Below are 13,705 nucleotides of genomic sequence, written 5' to 3' on the forward strand. Positions count from 1 at the left end.
CCGGGTGTGGTAGCGCATGCCTGTAATTCCGGCTACTCGGAAGGCTGAGGCGGAAGGATCACCGGAGCCCAGCAGGTCGAGGCTGCGGTGGCCGGGAGCGGCCACTGCACTCCAGTCTGGGCGACAGAGTGAGACTCCAACTCAAAAAAAAAAAAAAAAAAAAAAAAAAAAAAAAGAATTGTACCCAACACCCAGAAGAATGGAGGTGCCTCTCCTAATAGACTAATAACAAACTTCACAAGACCATGCCTGAATGCTGTTTACTTCTCTATTTTCCTGTGCCCTAAACAAGCGATTATTCAATAATTGATTATTTGGTGAATGAATGAATCACAGAATAACCATCTTATGTAGAAAATGATGCAAATATTTTCTTCTATCAGTTTTGCATATCTGTTCTATTAGACTTGAACATTGTTATTTCTGGCCTTTTTTGGAACTACTTTCCAATTTCTAAACATTTCCCCCACTAACTAGCCCTCTCCCTTTTAACCACCTCCCTTCTATTGTCTGGAAAGAGACAGTAGGAGAAAAATAAGGGGAAAAAGCTTCTTCCCTGAAACATTCACATTCTATTGTTGTTCAAAATAAGTTGAGGCTGAATAATGTCAGAAAAAGAAAGTCATTATTAATAAAATAAGAAGTTATGTGTTTTTTTTCTTCCTGTATTTTTCTACATGGTTATCAGCACCTCTATCTTATACTAGTTTTAAGATTATTGTAGTGGAGTCTTGGTTACAAAAATACAGATTTGCTTTCCATCATCACAACATGGACCTCACCATGTAAAGATGCAATTTGTATTTTAAAAATACATATTAAATTCCATTCCAGTCCCCAAAGCTATGCTTCCCAGCTTTTCCCCATCCTGCCCCACACAAATCTTCACTGCTTGAGGCAAACCTGAGGTATGGAAATCAGAATATTCTTAAACACCAAGGAGATTCTTTCTTTTACAAAAGTATTCACTAAAATGTTCCTAAGAAATAGCTAGCTCCTCGTCTGCATTTAAATGAAAATATAACACCCAAAATTTTGTCCAGAAAGAAAGTGGAAGTTCAACTATGCTTTTAAATGACACAAAGATAATAACCTACATCTGAATAGTGATTTCTATTTTTCAAAGTGTTGCAATCAATCATATAAAATCCAATTAAAGAAATAATTGCCTTCTAAAGATAACAGGGTGTTAGGGCAAAGAATTCAAAGCTAATAAAAGAAGCAGGCTGTGTTCTCAATAAGTGTATGTTCTAATTGTAGAGAGAGCTAGGTAAATATTTAGGATACAGTATGATATATCTCATGACAAAGCCATGGACATATACACAGGGAGTTCAACAGAGGTTACGTGTAGGCAGATAGAGACAGTTGAATAGGGAAAAGGACACCAGTCTAGGTCACAAGCATACGTGGAAATCTATTCTTCTCAATTCCCATATCTGGCAAAGAAAAGCCCAACCAGGAATGCCAGAAACTATGGAGGAGAATAAGTAATATGTTTTCATTACCCAGGACAAGTTTCATGATTGAGATACCTATAGCAAAATACAGATCAGCAAGAGAAAAGCATACAGATGTATTTAGTGCAAGTTTTATGTGACACACAAATCTTCAGAAATGAAGACCCAAAGCAACAGGGTCATTTATGTCTTTTTATACACAGTCATACAGAAGTATGATTGAAGAACAAAAGGGTATGATCTAATGGTAACAAACTAGGGTAAACTTAGCAAGGTCTGTTTGTTCAGATTCTTTTTTACATTCCTGTGTGACAGTCTTTCCTCTGCGTATAGGACAGGACACCACTCACATGAAGGTCTTCTGGGAGAAGGCAAGGAGAAGGTCACAGAGTGATCTTCCTCGGTTTTACAGTACAGGAAAGATGAGGAAACATGAAAGTGGTCTTCCTGCTTCTGCTGTTTTCTCATTTTTCAAAGTGCCATATTTTGGGGTAGCATTTTCTGCACCTCAGCATTATTATTATTTTTTTTCTTGCTTCAGTCTGGTAAGTGATTACACTGCCCTGTGTCTAGTAGCACACAGGACTGAGCCAGTAGTATAGTTTCAGTTATAAATAACATTGCATGCAGCATAAGATTATAAAGTACCAGGTATATTTCTTGATACGCCACTGTATCTACAGAGTCTCAGATAGGAAACAAAATTTTTGACTTGATTATATGTGATCTCCTAAACAGTTACACAAGTTTCCTCCTTGATCCTCCAATGAAGTCGTCAAAACTCAGTAATTGCATATAGTAGCCAGTATAACAAATCTAAGTGAATCAATCTGTTCAAGGACAGTTTAAAGAAAAGTCTACACATGAGATTCAAACCCAAACCAGCATGGTGAAGTAATTAACTGATGAATAGGAGGAAGACTTTGAGGCCTTTACCACTTCCTAGATGTACAACTTTAGGCAACTCACTCTACCATCATTAACCTCTGGCTCTTCTACTGTGAAACAGATATTATATTTCTCACAGATTTTGTGAGTATGAAATTAGATCATTTACATAAATATTTTAGTATGTTGCCTGGTACAAATAAAGTAGTTAAAAAATCATTATTATTCTTCCTTTATTATTTTATTCTAAAATGTTTTACTGTCTAAGCTTATCACTTTTGAGAACACAACAGGAACTCAAAAGTACTGTTTGAGAGAGTCTTAGATTGAAGAATTAATCAATATTCTTTAAATTCATTCTCACCAGACCAGTCATTTCCAAAGCCTATCTAAGTAGAATTAGTTGACACTGTCTCCAGCATCTGCACATGACATATTTTTTTCTCTTCATGAATCTTCCTTCTCCGTTTTTGTTTTTGTTTTTGTTTGTGTGTTTGTTTTTGTTTGGCACCAAGCTTCTATTACAATAGGGACAATTGGAATTCCATAGATGTTTGAATACAATCTTCCATGATATTTGAAGTATGAAGTTCTTCTATCTTTGCACAATAACAATGCAGGAAGTTCTCCTTATTCCTATTTGGCTAATTCTGCCTCAGCCTCAATTACATCTTAGAAAATTTCAAATAATTGAAATTACACATAATACGTTCTCTGACAATATCAGGATAGAGCTAAAACTCACAAGAAGTTAAGCAAAACATCCTGAGATATTTGAATATTAGGAAATATACTTCAGTTGTATATTTGGTTACATATTCTGACCATATTCTTCATATTCTGACCATATTCTTCATATTCTGACCATATTCTCTGGACAGTTTTAAAAATTGAGTATTTTTATCATCAATTCATACAAAGTCTTTAAATATTCAGCTTTATATATTCATCTTCTCCTTCTAAGATCTTGTACCCATATGCATTTTATCCTTCACAAAAAATTGTTCTTGTATTCTTTATGCTGCTATTCTCCTTGGTTTTTCTGAGCAACAGGCATAAGAATCTGGCCCTCTCTCTGTCCTCTAGAATACAGGATGCTAATTTTCTTTTCTTTTTTCCTTTCCTTCTTCTTTTTCTTTTTTTTTTTTGTGTCAGAGTCTCAATCTGTTGCCCAGGTTGTTGTGCAGTGGGACACTTACGGCTACCACAGCCTCAACCTGCTGGGCTCAGGTGATCCTTCCACCTCAGCCTTCCAAGTAGCTGGAACTTCAGGCACACACCACCATGCCCAGCTAATTTTTTTGGTTTATTGTAGAGATGAGGTCTTGTCAAATTATCCAGACTTGTCTCAAACTCATGAGCTCAGGCAATCCTCTTGCCTTGGCCTCCAAAGTGCTTGGATTATAGGCGTGAGCCACTGCATCCAGCAGGATACTGATTCTTTCTTCCTTTTTTCTTTTTTTTTTTTTTTTGAGTTAGAGTCTCACTCTGTCATCCTGGCTGGAGAGCAGTGACATGCTCTCTTGGCCACCACAGCCTCAACCTGTTGGACTCAGGTTATCCTTCTGCCTCACCCTTCCAAGTAGCTGCAACTACAGGCACACACCACCATAACCGGCTAATTTTTATTTATTTATTTTTAAAATTTTTTTATTGTAGAGATGAGGTCTCACCAAGTTGCCCAGGCTGGTCTCCAACCCATAGGCTCAGGCAATCCTCTCTCCTTGGCCTCCCAAAGTGCTGGAATTATAGTCAGTAAGCTGATTTCTAAAGACTGAATCTTGTGTACACCTTGTGTTCTGGATTCTAGTTGGGTTTCGCCAGTCGGATAAACCAGCAAGAAATAAATGGGGAGAAGGAAAAAGAATTGGGCATGTGTGCCTCTATTCCCTCACTTTGTCATCATGGTCTGACAGGGCTGTGCCTCCTTCTTTCCAAGACCCTTCCAGGTGGCTTTCTTCCTTGTCTTCAGGTTGAAGAACAGTAAGGGCTTCTTGCTGTTATTAATTCCCAGAAGTGTGAGTATTCTTTGTTGATTCCCTTAACCCTGCTCAATAAATAATTTTCTTTAGAATCCCATTTCTGTTTTTATTTTTTGCTGGGAAGCTGGCTAATTGCCTTTTATTCTCATCCATTCTTTCTATCCATTTATTCATTTATTTTACAATATATTCAAACTGAAGCATACCAGTCACTGTCCTGGGACACTGAAATGCAAATAAGAAAGGTGAGTGAAATAGACTTGATGGGGACAAGTCTGCACCCTACTCTGGGAACAGTAGAGTATTCATAGAGACTGCCAGCTCTCCTGTTTGCATGAGGGATTCCTGATCCACTGCCTTGATGGAACTGTAAGGTAATACACAGAAAGAATGCAGAGAATGTGATAGAAGCCCACACTTAGAGGTGGGATATGCATATTTTACTCCCTTCCCCTGACACTGAAATCACCATTATAAAATTAATACATAGCCATGGGGTTAAAGTCATAAAATAGACCTGAGTCATGCAAAGCTGTGCTATGCTTACAAATTAACAAATCTGTTGTTTCTAGGTTTGCTTTCACTTCAATAGAGAACAATTTATTATCTTCATGTCCTGCCCCCCTGGGAAGGGAGGGAGCTGCTCATGAGGTTGACAAATGCGTTTTTCCTTAAACAATGAGCATTAGGTCCCACAGATCACCTCGGTAGGATCCAGAAGTTTGATTGGCATCTTTAATCTCCAGGAATCCCACATATCTTTCTCCTAAGCTACCTCTTTAATGGCTTATTGCCCAGGAGTCAATAGCCAATGGCACGGAACCTGCTTTATAGACAGCCTCTATTGTAAAACCCAAGAATTGTGTTTGAGATGTTTCTCAAACTTTCCACTCCGATGGACCTGAGGTCCCATCCAAACTCAGAATACATACCAAGGAACTGGCTCCACTTGTCCTATAACCTCCAGAAACTGACTCTGCAGTATAAAGACAGTTTCAACAACCCCCATGATATCATTTCTAACCAATCAGCAGTGTCTGTTCCATGGCACCCTGCCTGCCAAATTATTCTTTAAAAACCCTTAGCCTAAGACTTACAGGGAAGCAGAATTGAGAAATATCTCACATCCTCCTTGCTCAGCTGTTTTGTGATATTAAATTCTTTCTTTTTTGTAACAGCTGCATCAACCTCGGTTTTTCTAGGCAGGAGGCGTAAGAACCTGGCCAGGCTGTAACAAGACATAAGCACCCACACAAATTGTCTCTCTTTGTCTCTCTCTGTCTCTGTGTCTTTGTGTCTCTGTGTTCCTTCCCTCCCTTCCTCTTCCCTCCCCTCCCTTCCCTCCTCCTCCTCCTCCTCCTTCTTCTTCTTCTCTCTCTCTCTCTCTCTCTCTCTCTCTCTTTCTCTCTTGCTTACCCCCAACCCCTCCTCTCTAGTGGGATAGCTGCTTCTTTCCTGGAAGAGGCACAAAAGTTTTCCTGAGCTGGGCATACTGAATCTACGTATCAAAAAAATTTTGTCACATTTTAGATACAGAAGCTGTTAGATACCCATTATCAGCAATAGAACCAAATCACAACTTCTAAAATAGGTGGTGATAGCAGATGAAGATGGTCTGGAGTCAGCAATAATACGAGACCACACATATTCTACAGAAAGCAGAGGACAACAAAACCATAGACCTTGCACCAAATCACAAAATCTGAGTTTCAGAGAAGAGTCTTATCCAAGGTCACATGCTAGTTCCTGGCATGATTAGCATAAACCTACTTCACATGAGTCTCCATTTCTGCATTTAAGGATAGATCATTGTGAAAGGTATTATATTTCTAACAAGGAGCACAAACTTAAATAAGGTGTGGTGGGATTTCAGGAAATAAATGACATCTGGAGGAAGCACTTTGGGAACCTAGAGCTTTGTTGGCCTCTCTAAGTCACCAGGAACAACAGTCACTTCTTCTACTCCCACATATTGCTGGGTTTGCTTATGTCCTGCTGACTGGGAAAGGCTCAGCTGTGATTTGTATGTTTTCTTCATATCTGAATGCCTTCAGGTAAGGGTGGATTAACTTTCCCTTAGCTTTCTTGGAGTGAGGTATCATCTGTCATGCCGTATGTCTTTTTAAATTTTTCTTGGCTTGAACCTTTCCATTTTGTTATTGCACATAAGAGTGCCGGCAGTTCCAACTGTGAGCTATTTGAGTTCTCAGGTGTGTTTGAGGAGACGAAAACCTGTGCCAGGAATACAGTCTAATATCAGTGCCAAACACAAATCCTTCTCCATCAGATTCTGGAGGAATTCTGGAAGTGACTGTTAGAACTGCACAGTGCAGTCACATGGTGTTCTTTTTCTGAGAAGAGATGCACTGGGTCACAACACTCTTAGGGAAACGTTATTCATCAATACTGAATTGTTCATATACTCAGCAATTCGTGATGACCAGTCCCACCCTTAAACTATTTGCACTGGGTGCTGTGAAAGTTGACCAGATGCCCACCATCACAACTGACGCAGTTATTTCCTCAGGTGTTAGGAGTATTATTGTGGGCAGCTCTCTGCTGAGTCCTTTCCCAAAACCTTGGAACCTTGGCTAAAGAGAGTTGCTTTGTCTGAGATCAACCTCCACTCCCCGCAACCCACCCCCACACCCCCGCTTCGTAGGGAGCAGCTCTATTGCACTATCTGGAGTAATAGCAAAACGCTGAGGGATATAGGGGTCTGGCCCCTTTGCCCTAATTTGGGATATCTTTTAAGGCCAATCCCAGATCCCCATAGAGTCTGTTTAGGCCTTTGCTGCTACTGCACTACTGTCCAACAGCTCCTTCTTCCTGATCCTACATCCTTCTTTTTCCTCCCACAGGTGTAGTTCCAAGATCGTTCTCCAATGAACTGTATGTGCATCAATCTCTGTCTCAGAGTGAGTTTCCCAAGGCCTGCCCAGTGGCATTCATCAGTTTAAACATTCCTAAAACTCTAAGACAAACTCTGCATATTGTCCTCAAAACACTTTCCTGCCCATTGTTTTTTGAAAGCCTGCTCATCATCATCAGAGTCTGAAAAGGCAGATTTTTCATAACTTCATGTGGGTCTCTTGCACAGCTTATTAGCTATCCAAATGCTGGCACATCTCACTTCTCTGAGTGAAAGCATTCCCCTTGTAGCTCTACCATGCTATCCTTCTCCACTATCACCAACTCCTTCGTTTTTATATAGCATATTGCTCCAAGGAGTTCATAAAATATTACTCTCAGTTGTATCTTCTTTGCACCCTCAGTAGTACATATCATTAATAATGACAGTAAGAATGGAAAAATATTTAACTGATTGTTTATATGCGGTAAGTGTGGCTCTAGAAGACTAATCCTGACTCCTATGCATGTGGTACCTAGAAAAGGAAACCTGTTGCAGGATAGGGATGATGACATGGACATTGCTGTGCCATTCATAAGGATAGTAAGGGAAGAAGTTTTAGTTCGCTTCTTGTCTGCATTGGTACTTACATGCATTGATTCCCCAGACCTCAGCGTCCTAGAGAAGGATGGAGATGCCTGGAAATCCAAACAAAATAGTAAGTGGATAAACAAGGGTGAAGAAAAGAGTGTTATAGAGAGTTCTAGCCTATTACCCCAATGGATAAAAATCTTCCCTTAAAGGACAAGTAAATGAGGAAAAGGTTTTCTTTCCAAAAATTATATAAGATATATGCATTTTTCTACCAGATTTTTCCATATGAGTTTCTCACTGGGGATTCAAAATGAAAAATTAGGGCAATTCAATAGGTTACTCAAGGTCACCCTGCAAATTGAGAAATAGCTCCTAACCGTGACTGGGACTACCTACTCCTTAGGCTCAGTAATCCACAGTCTGGACTTTTCAGTATGCTGGGAGCTATGTTTCTCAGAAGGTGGGTAAATAGAATCCGAGTTTTAATTTAGACAATAATTTGATAAATATTTTTTCACTAACTTTTAAGGCTGATTTCTTTTTTTTGCCTTCCATACCTCTATGTCCAGTATCTTTTTTTATTCATCAGAATAGTCATCAGAAAAATGTGATACATTATTTTAACTGTAAAAACATTAAAAATAATAACTACAGATATACTTTTATTTTGAATTTCATTAAAATATATTTTGTGTAGGCAAGAGATTAAAATACTCAAAAATCAAAGGATACAAATAGAAGTATGGTGAATAGCTTCCATGTGAACTCATATGCCAATCAGTTTCTTTCTTCACAAAATCCTGTGATCTCAGGTTCTTGGGCATCCTTCCAAAGATATGCCAAGAAAATTCAAGCACAAATATATAAATATCTTCTTTTCCCTACCTTGTTATACAGAAGTGGCTTTTGAAACTTCTTTATTATTTTTTTTTAGTAACAAGGTGTTTAGGGATCTTTCTCATCATACAGAAAACTATCTTATTATTTTTCTACTGTTGCATACTAGTTCTTTGTACAGATCCACCATAATTTTTTAAAAATGTTCTCCTATTCATATATATGAAGGTTGCTGCAAATTTTTGCAATTAGAAGAAACATGTCATGAATTGCTTTTCAACAAACATCTATATATAATCCTAGCAATGAATATAATCCTAGCAATGAAACTGGTGCACCAAAACAGAAGTATATTTGTAATTTTAATAGCTATTTCCGAATTCTCTTCCATACAGATTGTACCAACTTACACTATCACAAGTAATATATATGAAAATAAGTTCTGGAGGTTTGATTTTATTTATTTATTTTATTATTGCTAATCTAATAGATTGAGTATGGTAATTCAAAGCTGTTTTAGTTTGCATTTCTGTGTTGTGAGACTTGCTAATTATCATTTCATACATTGAAAGCCTCATATCTATCTTTGATAATATATGTTCTGTCCATTTTTATATTAGTCTGATAATATATATGCATATATATACCTAATAGATTGTGTTAATTAGCTTCTTCTTATTTCAGTAGTTTGGGTTCGAATATTTGTCTAGTCTTTGGTTTTACTTAAGGTGCTTTTGGTTATTGTAACTTTTTATCCCTAATTTTCACATATTCAAGTGTTTTGGTGTTATGGAATTCTGGAAGTTACGTCAAGTTAAGAAAAGAATTTCTCACTCTGTAGTTTAAAAGAATCCATTCATGCTTTCTTCTCATGTCTTCTTCTTAAAATAGTTAGTGCTTTTCTGAAAGAACCATCACATTCATAAGTATTCTCATCCATTTGCTAATTGTTTCAAAGAATCTGCATGTACTGGATTTAGACCAAACACCTCCTCAAAGATATTTTTTAAGCCGAATGAAAACACATTTACAGAGATAAAAGGTTAAGTGATTTTAAGATGAAAGGTTATATGGCTGGCAAGGCATAGAACAAAAGTTTATAAGATCTTTAAACAAAAGAGAAAACCCCTGGTTGGGTGGCCAATTCCCAAAACATTCCAAGTGGAGAAAACAGTGTTAAGCTTGGGAAAAAAAAAATACAAGTCTGCCTGATTTTACTATGGCTGGTAAGAAATTGGAATTAGTCGCTGTGAAGAGGTGGCATACACTTAAAATTAAGAGATTCAAAACATTTAAAAAATGAAAAATTCATGTGCAGCTGATCTGTTTTTAAGTTTTCTCATTCTGCAAATCTGATGCCTGAGAAAACAAAACACAACAAGACAGAGCTTTCCTAATGCCCTTCTTTGATACAATGCTCCCAAAATGACATAACTGTGGGTTCACACAAGGAATATATTAATATTCTCTTACTTTTTTAAAGAGGTAAAAAAATCAGAACCTATCAGCCTCCTTAGTTCCTCAGAAATGAAGTTTTTTAATTTTTCTTTTTTATGGCAGTAAGAAAAGCATTAGAACTCAGTCGCTATAGGTTTTATTAACTGTGTAGATAATAACTAATATCCATTGTTTATTTAGGACTTATGATATGCAAGCTTCATGTAAAATGCTCCATGCTTCACATATCATCACATGCTGAGAGTCTTCACAACAATCAATAAAATGATTGCATCCCATTTCAAAGATAAGAGACTGACACATACAGAAAGGTGAGGTAAACTTGTCCTGAGATCATATAACTGGGACACAAGGCAGTCCTTTCAGAAATCAAATCCTGCGATTTTCATCATTTTATGATCCAAATTTGCTACTAGCAATCTATGTGACTTTAGACAAGTAACACAACACTACAGAGCATTATTTACTCACTCTATTCCACAGTGATTGTGAAAATCCAACAAAACATGTACCAAATGTGAGAACATAATAAGAATAAAAAAGAAGAAAATATCAGCACAAATAATAGGGTGTTATTCAAATAAGCTCCATACAGTGAGAATGATGGCTTATGTTTGCAAATTCATGAAATCTATTGGGGAAAATGCACCAAAACTAAATCCTTTAACTAATATTTTTCTGTTTTATCTGCAACTTGGTAAAGCTATAAAGTAGGCCAAGATTGCCTTTAAAACCCTACTATTGCCTGATCTGAAAACGGATCGATCTAGGAATCTGCTTACTTTTCTCTCAATTCTTTCACTTTGTTATGTAATAAGTAGCTTGACCTTTGTGGCTAGTTTCTGGAAGGGAAACTTTATGTCTTTGTAAATTGTTGAGTAGTAGGAGTGTCTTTGCTATGCATGAGTCCACTGGATCACACCTACACTTATGCTAACAGATACTATGATCCAAGACAGAAAATGAAGGCTTTGAGCTGCTCCTACCTCTGGAAAGGGAAGGGGGCTTCAGATTGATTTCAGTAATTGCAGCAGGTGAATGATCAAATCATGCCTCGTCGATAAATGAAACCACGATAAAAAGTCCTGGAACTCTCCTAGTTGTTGAACACATTGATGATTTCTCTTAATTGAGCAGGCCTTGATTTGTATTCTTTAGAATAATAATATAATCATAAGTATGGTGGTTTTCTGAGTTTTGTGAGTCATACTAGTGAATCATCAGACCTGAAAGGGGTTGTGGGAACCCCTGGATTTGCAGCCAGTTCATCAGAAGTGTGGGTACTTATAGCTGGCATCTGAAGCAAGGACAGTCCTGGGAACTCTGTCCTTAAACCTGTGGAGTCTGATGCTAACTCTGTTACAACGGTATTGTGGTACAACCGTTAATGTTGGAACACAATTCATCTCTGATACCTGCTGAGTCTGGCCATCTGTCCAGGCAACAGGCTTCCCAGGGACAAATGCAACTCCAGGATGATGATGCTTCCCTACCTCCCACCTTTTCCAAGTTCTACTTTCTACTCTTAAATCTTCCTTTTGTTCTGTCCTAGGCCAACCTGGTTTAACTAAGATAGGATGAATTTGATGCTGATAATAACAAGCATTCTAACTCTCAGACTTCAAAAAATACATCATGAAAGTAGGAAGAGCCCTGAGTCAGGAACTTGAGAACCTGGCTTCAAATCCCTGCACTGGTGAACTTCCAGGATGAGTCATCAGGTCACCTCATCACTCTGGAACTTTTTCTAAAATTATATTTGTTCTAACTATCACAAGGAAACATTTTTTCAGAATCAATTATATGTGGATGTCATATTGCTGTGAAGACCTTGAAATTCAGTTACCAAGGTTAGATATTTACTAGATCATTTTAAGAAATGTCTGTGAGTTTCGAGACCCTCCAGATAGAGCTTTACATATGGCATCTGTTTTAGTTCTTATGAAAGTGAGATAATTTATTTCAAACTTACAGAAAATACACTGAGGTAAAGATTTATTTTAATGAATCAATTAGCCAGTAAGTCATACTAGTGAATCATCAAATCTGGGGGAACCCCTGGATTTGTAGCTAGTTCATCAGAAGTGTGGGTACTTGTAGCTGGCTCGCTGAAGTAAGGACAATCCTGGGAATTCTGTGCTTAAACCTGTGAAGTCTGTTGCTAACTCTGCTAGAATTGTATTGTAGTACCACCGTTGATGTTGAAACACATTCATCTCTGATATCTGCTGACTCTGGCCATATTTAAATTTTGTCTCTAATCTGCCACATCATCTAATCCCAATAATCTATCTTTTCCATTACTCCTCCCTACTTCTTAGTTTGGATAGTCACTCAAATATGAACATATCTAGGGATCCTTCCTATAACTTACCGAATCAACCATTTATTCAGCTGGTCCTGGGCATCATTAGTTTAATATTTGCTAACATTTTACTGAAAACCTAACAACAGAGACCCAGATAATCATTCTTCTTTCATGCAAGCATATAAGAAGTTGAGCTATTCAGACAATTTTTGGCAGCTTCAGGCATCATCATGGATTCAGAGATTAAATTGCTTCTTTTTTGTTTGTCTTTGTTCTATGTCATTGTCAATCCTTCAACCCATGATCTCATGTGGCAGCTGGAGCTATGGTCATCAAGGCCACATTCCATGAAGCAAGAACGAGAAAGAAGTGAAGGAAAAAATAGTCTGTTTCTTAATCCAGTCAGCTTCTTTAAAGTAGTCTTCTTGGAAGCTACACACAACACTTCTTACCTCACATGGACAGACCTTTGCCTCGTGACATGTTCTAGAAGTGAAGGAGAAAAACAACAGCACTAACATATCTCCGTGGCTGTCCCAAAGGGGAGAGAGGCTAGGTGCCAAGTAGTAGCCTATTCTCCACTCTTTTAGGAAAATATGTCTTCAGAAGATAAAAGACATTGCACCTGCCAGTGCCAGGGTAGCATTTATCCCACCATGACCATTTCTTTTCTCAAATGTAAAATATCTCTGACATGATGCTTCAGCCAAAGAGGATGTGAGCCCTTTCCCTTTTGAATCACTAAAGCCAATAATCCCTCCTACTTTACATTCTTACTTCAACATGTTTTGTTTGGTGAAATCATTTTTGCTATCTACCTTAACTTTCCAGTTACTTCTATGGATTCACCCATTGATAATCCATATTAAGTTAACTCCTAAGAGGTAGGATACATTCAGGCACAGAGGGGTGAACTGCAATTCAATGGCATACAATGAGTCCGAAATGACTACTACCACATCACAAGATGATACTAGTTCACAAATAATACTTGAAAAATATTTTCATTTAAGGAAGGAAGAAAAAGGGAAAGGAGACTGAAAGACTGAGACAGAGACAGAGTGAGGAAGAGGAGGAGAGAAAGCATGAACAGACATTGACTGACTTGCCATTTGGGGTAAGCGGAATATCTACTCTCTTAAGTTTTTAAATATTGATTCATTCCATTTGTATAGCATATTACCATATTGTTATGGACTGAATGTTAATATACCCCTAAAATTCATATATATGTATATATATACATATATATTTTTTGAGTTGGAGTCTCACTCTGTCACCCAGACTGGAGTGCAGTGGCCACTTCCGGCCACCGCAGCCTCGACCT

Source organism: Carlito syrichta, unplaced genomic scaffold (genome assembly GCF_000164805.1).
Source record: "Carlito syrichta isolate Samal-C Ts95f unplaced genomic scaffold, Tarsius_syrichta-2.0.1 Scaffold304294, whole genome shotgun sequence".
NCBI classification, from domain to species: Eukaryota; Metazoa; Chordata; class Mammalia; order Primates; family Tarsiidae; genus Carlito; species Carlito syrichta.